The following is a 12,222-nucleotide window of genomic DNA, read 5'->3' as shown; positions in this document are numbered from 1 at the left end:
TTTCAAAAACGAAAGTGTTTTATTCATTAGACTTAACAATATTACGAATAATGTTCAATTCATTTTTGAGGTCCCTTTTTGACACTTTTTTTTTCTATTTGATTTATTTTACATATTATAATTCTCATATTTTGGTCCATATTGAATTGTACAATAAAGTCAAAGAAATATTAATGTTTATTTATTCCACCTATTCAATACATAAAAAGTGATTTTAAAAATTATAGGGACATGTCTCACCCTTTATTTAAGGGCATCTTCAGCCTTAATTTCAATCTGAAAGATAAAAATCAGGATCCTGATTGTTCTTAATTGTGGTTGATTTTTTTAAAAAATAAATTACAAATGAATGTGAGGATGATGTAGGAAATAGTTAAGATATTCTTAAAAATAAAGTCTTAATAAAGTCTTACAAACAAATAGATGTAATTTATACACTTTCTTGAATGTATGTGGTAACAAGTTGCATATTGGTAGTTCTATAAGAACGCAAATTGCTACGTTGAATCTTGTAAAGCGGCGCCCTGTGTTGGTTGAGGACGTTAGAGAAAAGTTTGGATCCTAAACAGTTCAAATGTCAGAATAATGATGAAGAATGTTGCTGATTACTCCAAGTGGAGTTTAAATACATTTTAAAGCTTGTAATGAGATGTTTCTGCCGCTCACTCAAATTATGCTGTAGGGGCAAGGGAAATGCTAGATACTTCAAGCGGGGTTTATAATAACATATAAAGTGGTTAGATTGTTGTAAATCTCGTGTGAAGAGATAAATCTGTAGTCTTCTTAAAGCACGAGTGAAGAAGGAAATAAATGAAATTACACACAACGTTTTGTCTCCAACTCAAATTTACGTTAACCAATTTAACATTAATAAACAGACTTCAAACCAAATTTCCCTTTCGACTCTATACAAGAAGCTACAGTCGCTCCTTCCAGCTAATATTTAACACAGCTGCTTACTACTGAGCACTTTTGGGTAATTCACGTAAACTCATAACAGATCCCAGGGAATCACTGGACAGGTGGAGGGAATATTTTGAAAACCTTCTCAACGTAAAAGGAAATCTTCATGTTGGTGACAACAACAATCAAGCTCATGGAGAGGAGGAAAATTATGTTGGTGAAATTAAGCTTGAGGAAGTGAAAAGAATGGTAAATAAACTCCATTGTCATAAGGCAGCAGGAATAGATGAAATTAGACCTGAAATGGTGAAGTATAGTGGGATGGCAGGAATGAAATGACTTCATAGAGAAATAAGATTAGCATGGAGTGTTGGTAAGGTACCTTCAGATTGGACAAAAGCAGTAATTGCACCTATCTATAAGCAACGGAGCAGGAAGGATTGCAACAACTGATTAGTATACCAGGCAAAGTATTCACTGGCATCTTGGAAGGGAGGGTGCGATCAGTCGTTGAGAGGAAGTTGGATGAAAACCAGTGTGGTTTCAGACCACAGAGGGGCTGTCAGGATCAGATTTTCAGTATGCGCCAGGTAATTGAAAAATGTTGCGAGAGGAATAAACAGTTGTGTTTATGTTTCATAGATCTAGATAAAGCATATTACAGGGTAAAAAGCAAAGTTATATCCGTACAGGCCACGAAGGCCCTTGGAGGGGTTGAAGGTAAAGGCTTCCACTATCCGTAACCTCAGCACTTGAAGGGGTAGAGTGGTTAGCTCAATGCCCGGCCGCCTTTGCCCCCAGTAATTAACCTGGTACTCATTTTTGGTGTACGCTGAGTGAACCTCAAGGGCCATGTGCACCTCCGGAATTGGAAATCTTGTTTCTTAAATTTTATGACTTCCTGACGGGGATTCGAACCCACGTCCTTCTGGGCGAACCGAGATATGCCAGGGTACCGAGGGAAAATATGTTCGCCATACTGGGGACTATGGAATTAAGGGTAGATTACTAAAATCAATCAAAGGCATTTATGTTGACAATTGGGCTTCAGTGAGAATTGATGGTAGAATGAGTTCTTGGTTCAGGGTACTTACAGGAGTTAGACAAGGCTGTAATCTTTCACCTTTGTTGTTCGTAGTTTACATGGATCATCTGCTGAAAGGTATAAAATGGCAGGGAGGGATCCAGTTAGGTGGAAATGTAGTAAGCAGACTGGCCTATGCTGACGACTTGGTCTTAATGGCAGACTGTGCCAAAAGCCTGGAACCTGAAAATAGGTGCAATGAATATGTATGATAAATAGCCTTTCGAAGCTGCGTGCCCCTAAACTCACGGCAAACTCGCCCGGAACTAACATGTTTTAAATTAAGAGAACAGTCCCCAAAAACAGAAAAACATCATAAATAGGTACATGAAACTGATAACCTTAAAAAAAGATCACGTAGTTCACAGGACTGTAATGAGCATTTTATATACTTGGGCCTAGCAAAAAAAAAAAAAAAAATTTGGAATAGCATATTCAACCATTGTTTTACTATAAAACAGATGCGAAAAGGGAGAAATTAAAACTTAGGATACTTACAAAATTTTTTTTCAGAAAACGTGTAGTGATTTGAAGCAATACCTCGCCCTAAAACCAGACAGGTTTTATCAAGCTTTATCAACTACATTTTTGAGATTCTAGACTCATGTTTTTCCTCTTATTGGTACCGGTACATAGCCTGCAAGAAATATATGCATGTTTTTCTTCAGAATAACTGTTTATTTCTTAAGAATGATATCTCGGTAAATTGAAAAAAGGCCAAGAATAAGAAGCCTTCTTCTTCTTCTTTTCTAGCCTATTTCAATCCACTGCTGGATATAGGCCTCATCCATATGCTTCCATCGTCTTCAGTCTTCAACCACTTGGAACCAGCGTGTTTCAGCCAACAGCTTTATATCGTCAAGCCATCTCTTCTGGCGTCTTCCAATGCCTCTCTTATGTTCCCTTGGTGTACAATCCTAGAGGTCCACCTGTTGTAGTCTTGTCGAGCTACATGTCCTACCCATTGCCATTTTAGTCTTGCTACTCTCTCTAGGATGTCTGTTAAATTAGTTCTTCTCCTGATGTCCTCTGAACGGATCTTATCCCTAAGGCTGATCCCTAGCATCTGTCGCTCCATGGCTCGTGTTCGCTGAAGCTTGCGAGCGCTTTCCTTCGTCAGAGTCATCGTTTCCAGACCGTAAGTAGAAACTGGCAGCACGCACATATTATAAACCTTGGTCTTCAAGTTAATTGGAACATCCTTGTTGGTGAGGATGAATCTTAGTTTTCGGAACGTTGTCCAACTCATACCTATTCTGCGAGGAATTTCTGCACGTTGGTTGTCTTTTCCAAGTTTTATCTTGTGTCCAAGATAATGTACTCATTGACAGCTTCTATATATTGGTTTCACATTCAAAACTCCATATCCACACATTCTCTGAATCCACCGTCCTATGGCCTGCTTAATTCAGATTATGGTAACTGAAAATAATATCATAACAATTCAATTTCCACTCACTTATGTGAAAACATACAGATGCCTTCTGACAGTGGTCTGTACAATTATAAGCTGCACAATGGTTCACAATCCTTGAATAATTTTCCACTCCAAACGTAAAGCCTAAATTAACTCTCCTTTAATATTTTCCATCAATTTAAGTACTGCTAAAGCTCTTATTCACTGAAAACATTTGGCAATATATTATCACTCCTTCACATATAACACTACAGCAGATCCACTAAGCAACATGATTCAATATGAAAGCATGCAAGGAACTGTAAACAGTATCACGTGCTAACCAAGCATTCAAAGCTGAATTTCCCACAACAGGGTGATGCGCTAATGTGTTCGATATTCCTCATAGCTTCAGCACGCTGTGTGAGTCTCGATAAGTAATATTAAAAAGTCTTTGGTAAATTACATCTGCTGCCACTGTCATTGTTGACAATGTGACCAGCACCATTGTCGCGCGTAGGCCCGGGATTTCTGGCGATACAAATGATGTACTTCCGTGCATTACTGACCTTATTATAGAGGTGAACAATTACATGGTCAGTATCATTCGTATCTTTTATTTTAAAGGTGTTTAAATTTTTATTTATATCCCAGGAGAATCTACTGTAATCTAACTTAAAGTTCTCCAAAGGAAAAGATGGCTCTTGAAAACGAACCCAGGAAAAATTAAAAATGATCAGTTTATGATCAGAATCAAGTACATTATGAACAGTAAAATCAATTGGCTTTCATCCCACTGCTGTTAAGTTGATTCCCCCCTCCCCCCCCCTCCCATCCTCCAAAAAAAGGTGTGTTTCTTTATGTATAAAGGAGATTCCAAATACCAATGTTCACATCTGTTACCTTCAGTTTTGAGATGTAAGTATCCCCATAAAAAGAATTCACTTTTTTTCACTTCCTTTCACCCCTGTCCCCCAAGTGAATTTTCCAGAAAAAATACTTGTTTCTTTATTAGTAAAGGATCTTCTAAATACCAGTTATCATGACTGTAACATCTTCAGTTTTTGAGATATGTGTCCTCATAAAAGGAATTCAACTCCTTTTCACCCCCGCCCCGACCAAGATGATTTCCCCCAAAACGCATTTTTCTATATTTTTAAAGGAGATTCCAAATAACAATTTTTAGGTTTGTAATATCTTCAGTTTCTAAGATATACGTATCCTCATTAAAGGCATTCAACCCCTTTTGCACCCCTCCTAGTGGGATTTTCCCAAAACAAAAAATGCGTGTCTCTTTATTTTTAAGGTAACGGTAAGGGTGTAATCTGACCGAAGGCAGGTTCGAACCTCTGCAGAGGTGTGCCTGAGCCGGAGTTTATGTACAGTAGGGTGGCCAGTTACTTTCCACTCCTCCATTTCCTTACCCCCACCAACAGTGTGTGGCAACCCATTCAAATCTTGACCACGCCCAATGTTGCTTAACTTCGGAGATCTCGCGGGATCCGGTGTTTCAACAGAGCTAATGCCATTGTAATATAAATGTATCCTCAAAATTTCAATTCTTTATGTCCAGTAGTTTTGGCTTGACGATGATGAATTAATTTATAATAATATAAGAAATGTATTTTCACTCAACCTATTCAATACAGTACAAGATGTTAACATATTAGTTAAACGTTAAAAATAGTTGAGATATGTTTCGCCCCTTCTGTGGGGCATCATCAGTCATATCAAACACCTCAAAATTCTACCAGGCATCTGGTTGGAAATTATAAATATATGTTGCATGAGTGAATACACTAAAAAACATTTACAAGATCTTATCATTAACAAAATATTAAATTGATTAAAAAATGTTACTCTAGTGAACACGTTGGTGAATTTTCACTCAAAACAAGGCCGTCATATGTACAGTATTGACAATAGAGGTAGTTAAAGTCTTATTTGATGCTAGGTTCAAAGACAGTTTAAAATTTATATACAAATATTGAGAATGAATGCAGAATACATATAATTACAATTTACTGTACGCGTATTTTACATTGTAAAATAATATGAAAAAGCATTCCAAATTTGTATGAATTTCCATAAAAAGAAAAAAAAAGAAAAATTTTTTTTGGACCTCAATATTACGGTTCTGGTGCAGTCTAATCAGAAATGACTTCAAGATGTGAAATTTTGTATGTGATTTATGACCAGCTCATGTAAAAATGTTGCATTACATCGTAATTCAACTTGGATGTCTATGTTGACTAATTATATTTTAGGCTCAAACAAAATAGTTCGTCGAAGTATCCATGGACTAATGCGATTTCAGTTTTATTGGTTGAATGGGCGACAGTCGAAAACGTTGTGCGATGTAATTAATGTTGAGCTGTCTTACGTATGTGAAAATCTGAAGGGAAGGAATAAGTCCTTAATTAGTTGAGTGAAATGGCAGGAAAAGAGAAAGAATGAATGTGTAAAAGAATTGACACTGTGAAGTTAAAACTTACCTTGGGTGTTGTTGGGCTGTTACCTTATTGCTAAGAGATTTGTAAAGCACTGGCTGTCACTAACGTCTTGCTCTTCGTATTGTACGTGTGACGTCTTGGTGGAGGGGAGTGGGCCTGTGATTGGCACATGGGAAGAAGTTGTGTGTATTGGAGGGAGAACAGGGGCGTGATAAGTTGAACGGCTTAGTGGGGGTGCTTGAAGAGGTTGTTTTGAGGACGTCAACTAATCTTTTGTCTTTCAGATTTAACTTATTGAACAAAATTATTAATTGTTCACAAAGAGGGCTTCAGTTGTCTATTGGATCACATAAGTTTTTATTAATAATAATGTTATTTGTTTTATGTCCCACTAAATGCTTTTACGGTCTTCGGAGACGCCAAGGTGCCGGAATTTAGTCCCGCAGGAGTTCTTTTACGTGCCAGTAAATCTACTGACACAAGGCTGTCGTATTTGAGCACCTTCAAATACCACCGGACTGAGCCAGGATCGAACCTGCCAAGTTGGGGTTAGAAGGCCAGCGCCTTAACCATCTGAGCCACTCAGCCCGGCTAAGTTTTTTTTTAAAATTACTGTTGTATTTTTGGTCCAAGAAAATGTACAAATTTTCAAACTCAGTCATGAGTCTGCCTTAATCCAGTCTTTTAAAATTTGGAGATCTTGTTTGATTGTGGTGAAACTGTGTCCTGTGTCCTTCATATGGATGCTCATTGCTGAGTGTTTGTTGTGTTAACATGTTCTGCATATCTAGTTATGAAGCTTCTTCCGGTTTGACCAATGTACGAACTATTGCACTCGGCACATTTCAGTCTGTAAATGCCGGAACCCAAAAACTTATCGTTGTCCGAGTTTATCTTGTTGTGGTTGAAGAATAACTTTTGATTTGAATGTTGGGTCTTAAAGGCTATCTTAATATCATGTTTCCTTGATGTATGATGGGATTAGTATAGGTAAAGGTTGCGTACTTTGATTTGTTTTTTTCCATTGGGGAGAGGTTCGTGGTCAATTTCAATTTATTGATTATTTTATGTATGATTGAGGGATTGTATCCATTGAAACTAACTATTTCTTTTATGGTATTTATTTCTTTTTTCAAGTTGGCAGTTGACATGGGAATTTTTAGCGCTCTGTACACTAAACTGTAAAATGAGACTTGTTTGTGTGACTGTGGGTGAAGAGAATTTTGTTTAATGGTTGTAGGAGTGAACGAAGGTTTTCTACAAATTTGGAAATCGAAATTGTTTAAGGTCCTGGTAACTGTAATGTCGAGAAAATTGATTAAATTATTGCCCTCATCCTCTTTGGTGAACTTGATGCAGTTGTCTAGGCTATTTAAGTAGGTTAGTATGTCTTCACTATTGTTGCAACTTTTATCTATTGTTGCTAATGTGTCATCGACATAGCGTAGCCAAAGACACAATCCATTAATGCTATTTGTTATTTTACTATTTTCGAGATTATCCATGTAAATTTCCGCGAGTATTCCCGAGAGGGATCTCCCATGGCTAGACCTTCTTGTTTGTATATCTTGTTGTGCTTTCAATTGCCAACTGAACTCTGTGAATAGCTTGATGAACCAGTCTATAATTGCTTCGTTTGCACAGTGCCGGACATTGAGTGTGTTGCGCTGATCTTCAGGAGCTAACAATTCGCTTCAATTAAGCGACTTGTCTTCAACTTCTAAACAACTTTGGGACTTCATATTCATTAATTATATTGTGACTTCGTGCCTCATTCGCTGGCTCATTTAACTTTTCACCTCTTCTTGTAAACATTATGAGACAGTGCTGAAATTTGCGTGTGTTGTGCTACTATTCAAAAGATTGCGCCTTACTTCTTATAAGTGACTGACTTTCTACTTCTTCTAGGTTTTACGGTTTAAAACTGCACAGTGCCAATCCCCATTAATATATTTTGACTCTTCAACTGCTTTTGTGAAAGACTCACTCTTTAATTTCTTATTTATCTTTGCATTGTTTTTTGCATTTTATTTGGCTGATGATGACCCAGATTAGGGTCAAAACCGGTACCGCTTCCGCTTTTAATTGAATAGGAATTTAATACTACATTTCATATTTATTTGTATTGAATAGGTTGAACTACCTTACTTATTATTTCAATTTCATTGTCGAGGTTATTTTGCAGTAGCTCAGAATCTTGTAACTTATTACTCTGTACATAATAACATCAACAGCAGAAAACCTTATCTCTGATTTCAGTTCTAAGGCTAGGTTACTTTTCTTGTAACCCTTAAGGTTCGTGACTTTCTGCAAGCAAAGTCATCTCCATACAGGCTATGAAGGAAGAGTGAAATATCACGTCGTTCACTATTCGTAAACCTAACACCAAGTCGGACAGAGTGGTTAGTTTATGCCTGGTCATTCTTTGCACCAGGAATTAACTTGCTGCTCATTTCTGGTGCAGCTAAGGGAAATTTGGGGCCATAAGCCACTCCAGAAGTCTAGTTCCTAATTTTTTTTTAACTTCCTGATGGGAAACAATCACTGAGCAAACCCTTCCTGTCTCAGCTTTTACAGTGCCAACTTTCTTAAAGACTTAATCAAAATTCTTGCTTTCTTGTCGAGTGATTCCAGCAGCACAGTACATCCATGTCCAATAACAAGCTGTCTGCACTAAGACATAAACCAAAATAAATTTTGCTTCACAATGCCAGATTGCCCAGACAGTCTGTCAGAATCTTAATAAATGTTTAAGTATCTTATCAGTGTCTTCTCTAACGTCTGGTTACACACGTCATACACGCCGCCAGAGGTCCCATTTTGAACCGAGAACATCATTTAGCACCCTGGGGAAAACATGGTATCCGCCTCATTTTCATGTAAAAACTTGCTATAGAATACTTAGTAGACCGACTCCAGCCACAATTTCGTAAGTTAGAGAAGACTCATTTTACTACGTAAAAACAGAGTTTGAAGTTCCTTCATGTTTTCTTTAGATTTATAATTTGTTATGTATTAAGACTGGTTAAGCTATTTTAACGACAGATCTTTTTCATAATACCAATATAATGGTCCGTTATTGGACATTATAAATTTTCCAGCTAACTCATTCTTGGTTGCCTGCGTTTCGCCCTCGTGTGCTAAGTTAGGCTTCAAATAGCCTATGCAGTGGCCTCCACGGTATGCACTAGCCTTGCGTCTTGGGTGGTGTGCTGAGTCCCAACTGACGAGCCTAACTTAGCACATGAGGGCGAAACGCAGGCAACCAAGAATGAGTTAGCTGGAAAATTTATAATGTCCAATAACGGACCATTATATTGGTATTATAAATTTACTCATTCGGGACAAATAATTTAGGTTCCCCATGGGAATAAACATCTACATCAGATCTTTTTCAATCAATGGTAAAACAAAATGTTTTTGATTGAAGTCTTAACATTTGCACCACATACTTCAAGACTCTGTGAATGTTCATCAAGAAGACTTTCATACAAATATTCTCATGAAAAAGAAATATGGTGTTAGACTTTTAAGATAGTGGGTTACTGTTAATCCAGTCACATATCATTCAAAGTTTTTAAAATTCAGTGAACTCTTGTTTAAGAGGACGCTTACACAAAACTAAGATAATTGGTGCTATATTTTTAGAAAAGAGTACCTTTAGGTTAATGTTCACTGCTCATGTTTTTAATTAAGTCATTGCTCCAATCATTTATGATTTGTGTACACTTTTATGCATTGTTTTTGCAAACTTAAGTTGTCATTGTACGTTTGTGGCTGAAGATCATGCACACCAGCATCGCACCGGTCCCATGAATAATAAAATGTTACAATTCATTTTATAACATTGTACTGTATTGAATAGGTGGACCCCACTATTTTGTTCCCATTAGATTCTCGGTTCAATACGGATTTAATATGAAGTTTTTAAACTTGAATTACGTATCTCAGAATTAGATTTAAAGGGCCATTCTGTTGTGAACAATTAACAAGTCTCTCAAAAGACAGGAGTATTTGAGTTTCATCCTGGAGAACAATTGCATCTTAAAATTAGTAATTTATTAATATTTCAATTTCAATTATCAGTGAATTAGTAATGGAGTGCAATGGCGGTGGCTGTTAAAGCGCTATGGCTGTGGAGCCAAACTCTGCATTTGGGAGACGTGTGGGTTCAAACCCCACCATAGGCTGTCTTGAGAATTATTTTCTTTGGTGTCCCATTTTCACCTCCAGGCAAATGCCGGGACAGTTCCTATTCATACGTCATGGCCGATTCCTTCCCAATTTCATCCTTCATTATCTAGGTTGGCATCTGGCCATAAAAACATGCCTCAAGAAAATGGACTAACAGGTAGACATACATACAAACTAGAACAGTTTTTCTTTTGAAAATAACTTGAAAACTGGAGGGATGGAGTAGGAAATGATCTCTCTACAAGGAAATATGTAACTTTAGCTCTGTGCAGTAGCCTACACAAATAGCAGCACTTGAAATAGCAGACCTGCGACTCTCAAGCACGAGCCTGTCTCATCTTCTGTGCTCATTTCCGTTATCATCATACAATAATCAACCTTTTAAGTAACGATAAATAATAACATTATTGGTTATGCATCCCACTAACTACTCTTTATGAATCTCAGAGATGTCAAGGTGCTGGAATTTTGTCCTACAGAAGTTCTTTTGCATGACAGTAAATCTACCAACACGAGGTTGGCATATTTGAGCACCTTCAAATACCACTGGAATGAGGCAGAACTCGCCAACTGGAACTCAGAATGATCTTTTCCACTTGTGGGCAATAATCAAGCAGTTTCCTTATTTAAAACACTGTTCTGTTTAAATCTTTCACTAATGGACTTAAGAAATTTGTGCTAGTTATGGAAATGTTATGCCTTTGCTGGCGAGATATAGTGTTTACAGTGCACTATGTCTTCTGGTATGGGCTGTCTTAGTCTCATCCTTGGCTTTGACAATATGAAAGTGACTGAGGTATGAGTGATGCTAGTAATACCATTCCTTATGCAGCCAGTCCCTGTTATGAATGGTGTGAAAATATCGCTCATAGGGTCGGTTGGTGCATGCATTTCAGTGGGCTTGGCAGACTGATATGTAATAGCAACAGCTGGCTCGGTGAGGAAAGCAACGGGAAACTACCTCACTCCTAATTTCCGTAGTATGCCTCTTCAGCAACGCCTAGGCTATTTATGACAGCTGTTGGTGGAGCTGCAGAGGATCAAACCAGCCTTTGGGCTGAATACCAACATACACATACATGGAAATGTTAGGTCTAGTGTTATAAAGCTGTCTAAATTACTATGAAAAACCACTTCTCTTGGCAGGCCTTGTGCTTGCCTCACTGATTCGCCCAACAATGTGTTTCTTTCTTGTCCCTATCTCTCTATATGAACCATGATGAAAGCAGTATACCTAACTAGCAACCAAGTGGGGTTGGATTAAAATCTAAAAGAAGTTTAGAATTTTGAAGTAATGTACAGGATGGTCCATATGTCTTGTTCCCGCCCCCATGGCACTACAGCCCTTGAAAGGCCTTGGCCTACCAAGCGACCGCTGCTCAGCCCAAAGGCCTGCAGATTATGAGGTGACGTGTGGTCAGCACAACGAATCCTCTCGGCCGTTTTTCTTGGCTTTCTAGACCGGGGCCGCTATCTCACCATCAGATAGCTCCTCAATTCTAATCACGTAGGCTGAGTGGACCTCAAAACAGCCCTCAGGTCCAGGTAAAAATCCCTGACCTGGCCGGGACCCCCTACACCATGGGGCCGGCCCATATGTCTTGTTACCCCCCTCCCAAAATAATATCTTGTTAGCCCTAATTCAGTGTTCTTTTGCAGACATGGCTGACACAAGGTCCTATAGTGTGGAAGAGCGTCGTCTTGTCAGTATTTAGGCTTATGAATGTCCACATACTGGCAAGACCATGGAGGATGTGCAACGAGATTTCATGAGACGATTCCGCAAGACCGTACCTCCTAAAGTGACAATAGTGCGTTGGGAAAAGAAACTGTTTTTATTTGGATGTATCAAAGACAAACCAAGGCCTGGAGCACCAACTAAACGACATACCAACTGTGCTAGCGGCTTTACGTCGCACTGACACAGATAGGTCCTAAAGCGACTATAAGATATGAAAGGCCTAGGAGTTGGAAGGAAGTGGCTGTGGCCTTAATTAAGGTACAGCCCCAGCATTTGCCTGGTGTGAAAATAGGAAACCATGGAAAACCATCTTCAGGGCTGCCCACAGTGCAATTTGAATCCACTATCTCCCGGATGCAAGCTCACAGCCGCGCGCCCCTAACCGCACGGCCAACTCGCCCGGTACAAAGTGTTCAGGTCTGGAGGTATCTATGCTTCGGTCACCAAACAA

General features: G+C 38.4%; 1 protein-coding gene across 1 annotated transcript in view; it reads right to left on the bottom strand.

Moving 5' to 3' along the window:
* Positions 1-12,222, bottom strand: part of LOC136858777 (solute carrier family 25 member 16) — a 58,657-nt gene that overhangs the window by 21,357 nt on the left and 25,078 nt on the right. The gene's annotated exons all lie outside the window — the stretch shown is intronic.

The sequence above is a fragment of the Anabrus simplex genome, chromosome 1, assembly GCF_040414725.1.
Source record: "Anabrus simplex isolate iqAnaSimp1 chromosome 1, ASM4041472v1, whole genome shotgun sequence".
Classification (NCBI taxonomy): Eukaryota; Metazoa; Arthropoda; class Insecta; order Orthoptera; family Tettigoniidae; genus Anabrus; species Anabrus simplex.
The sequence above is the reverse complement of the archived record's forward strand: the minus strand, read 5'-3'. Positions and strand labels throughout refer to the sequence as shown.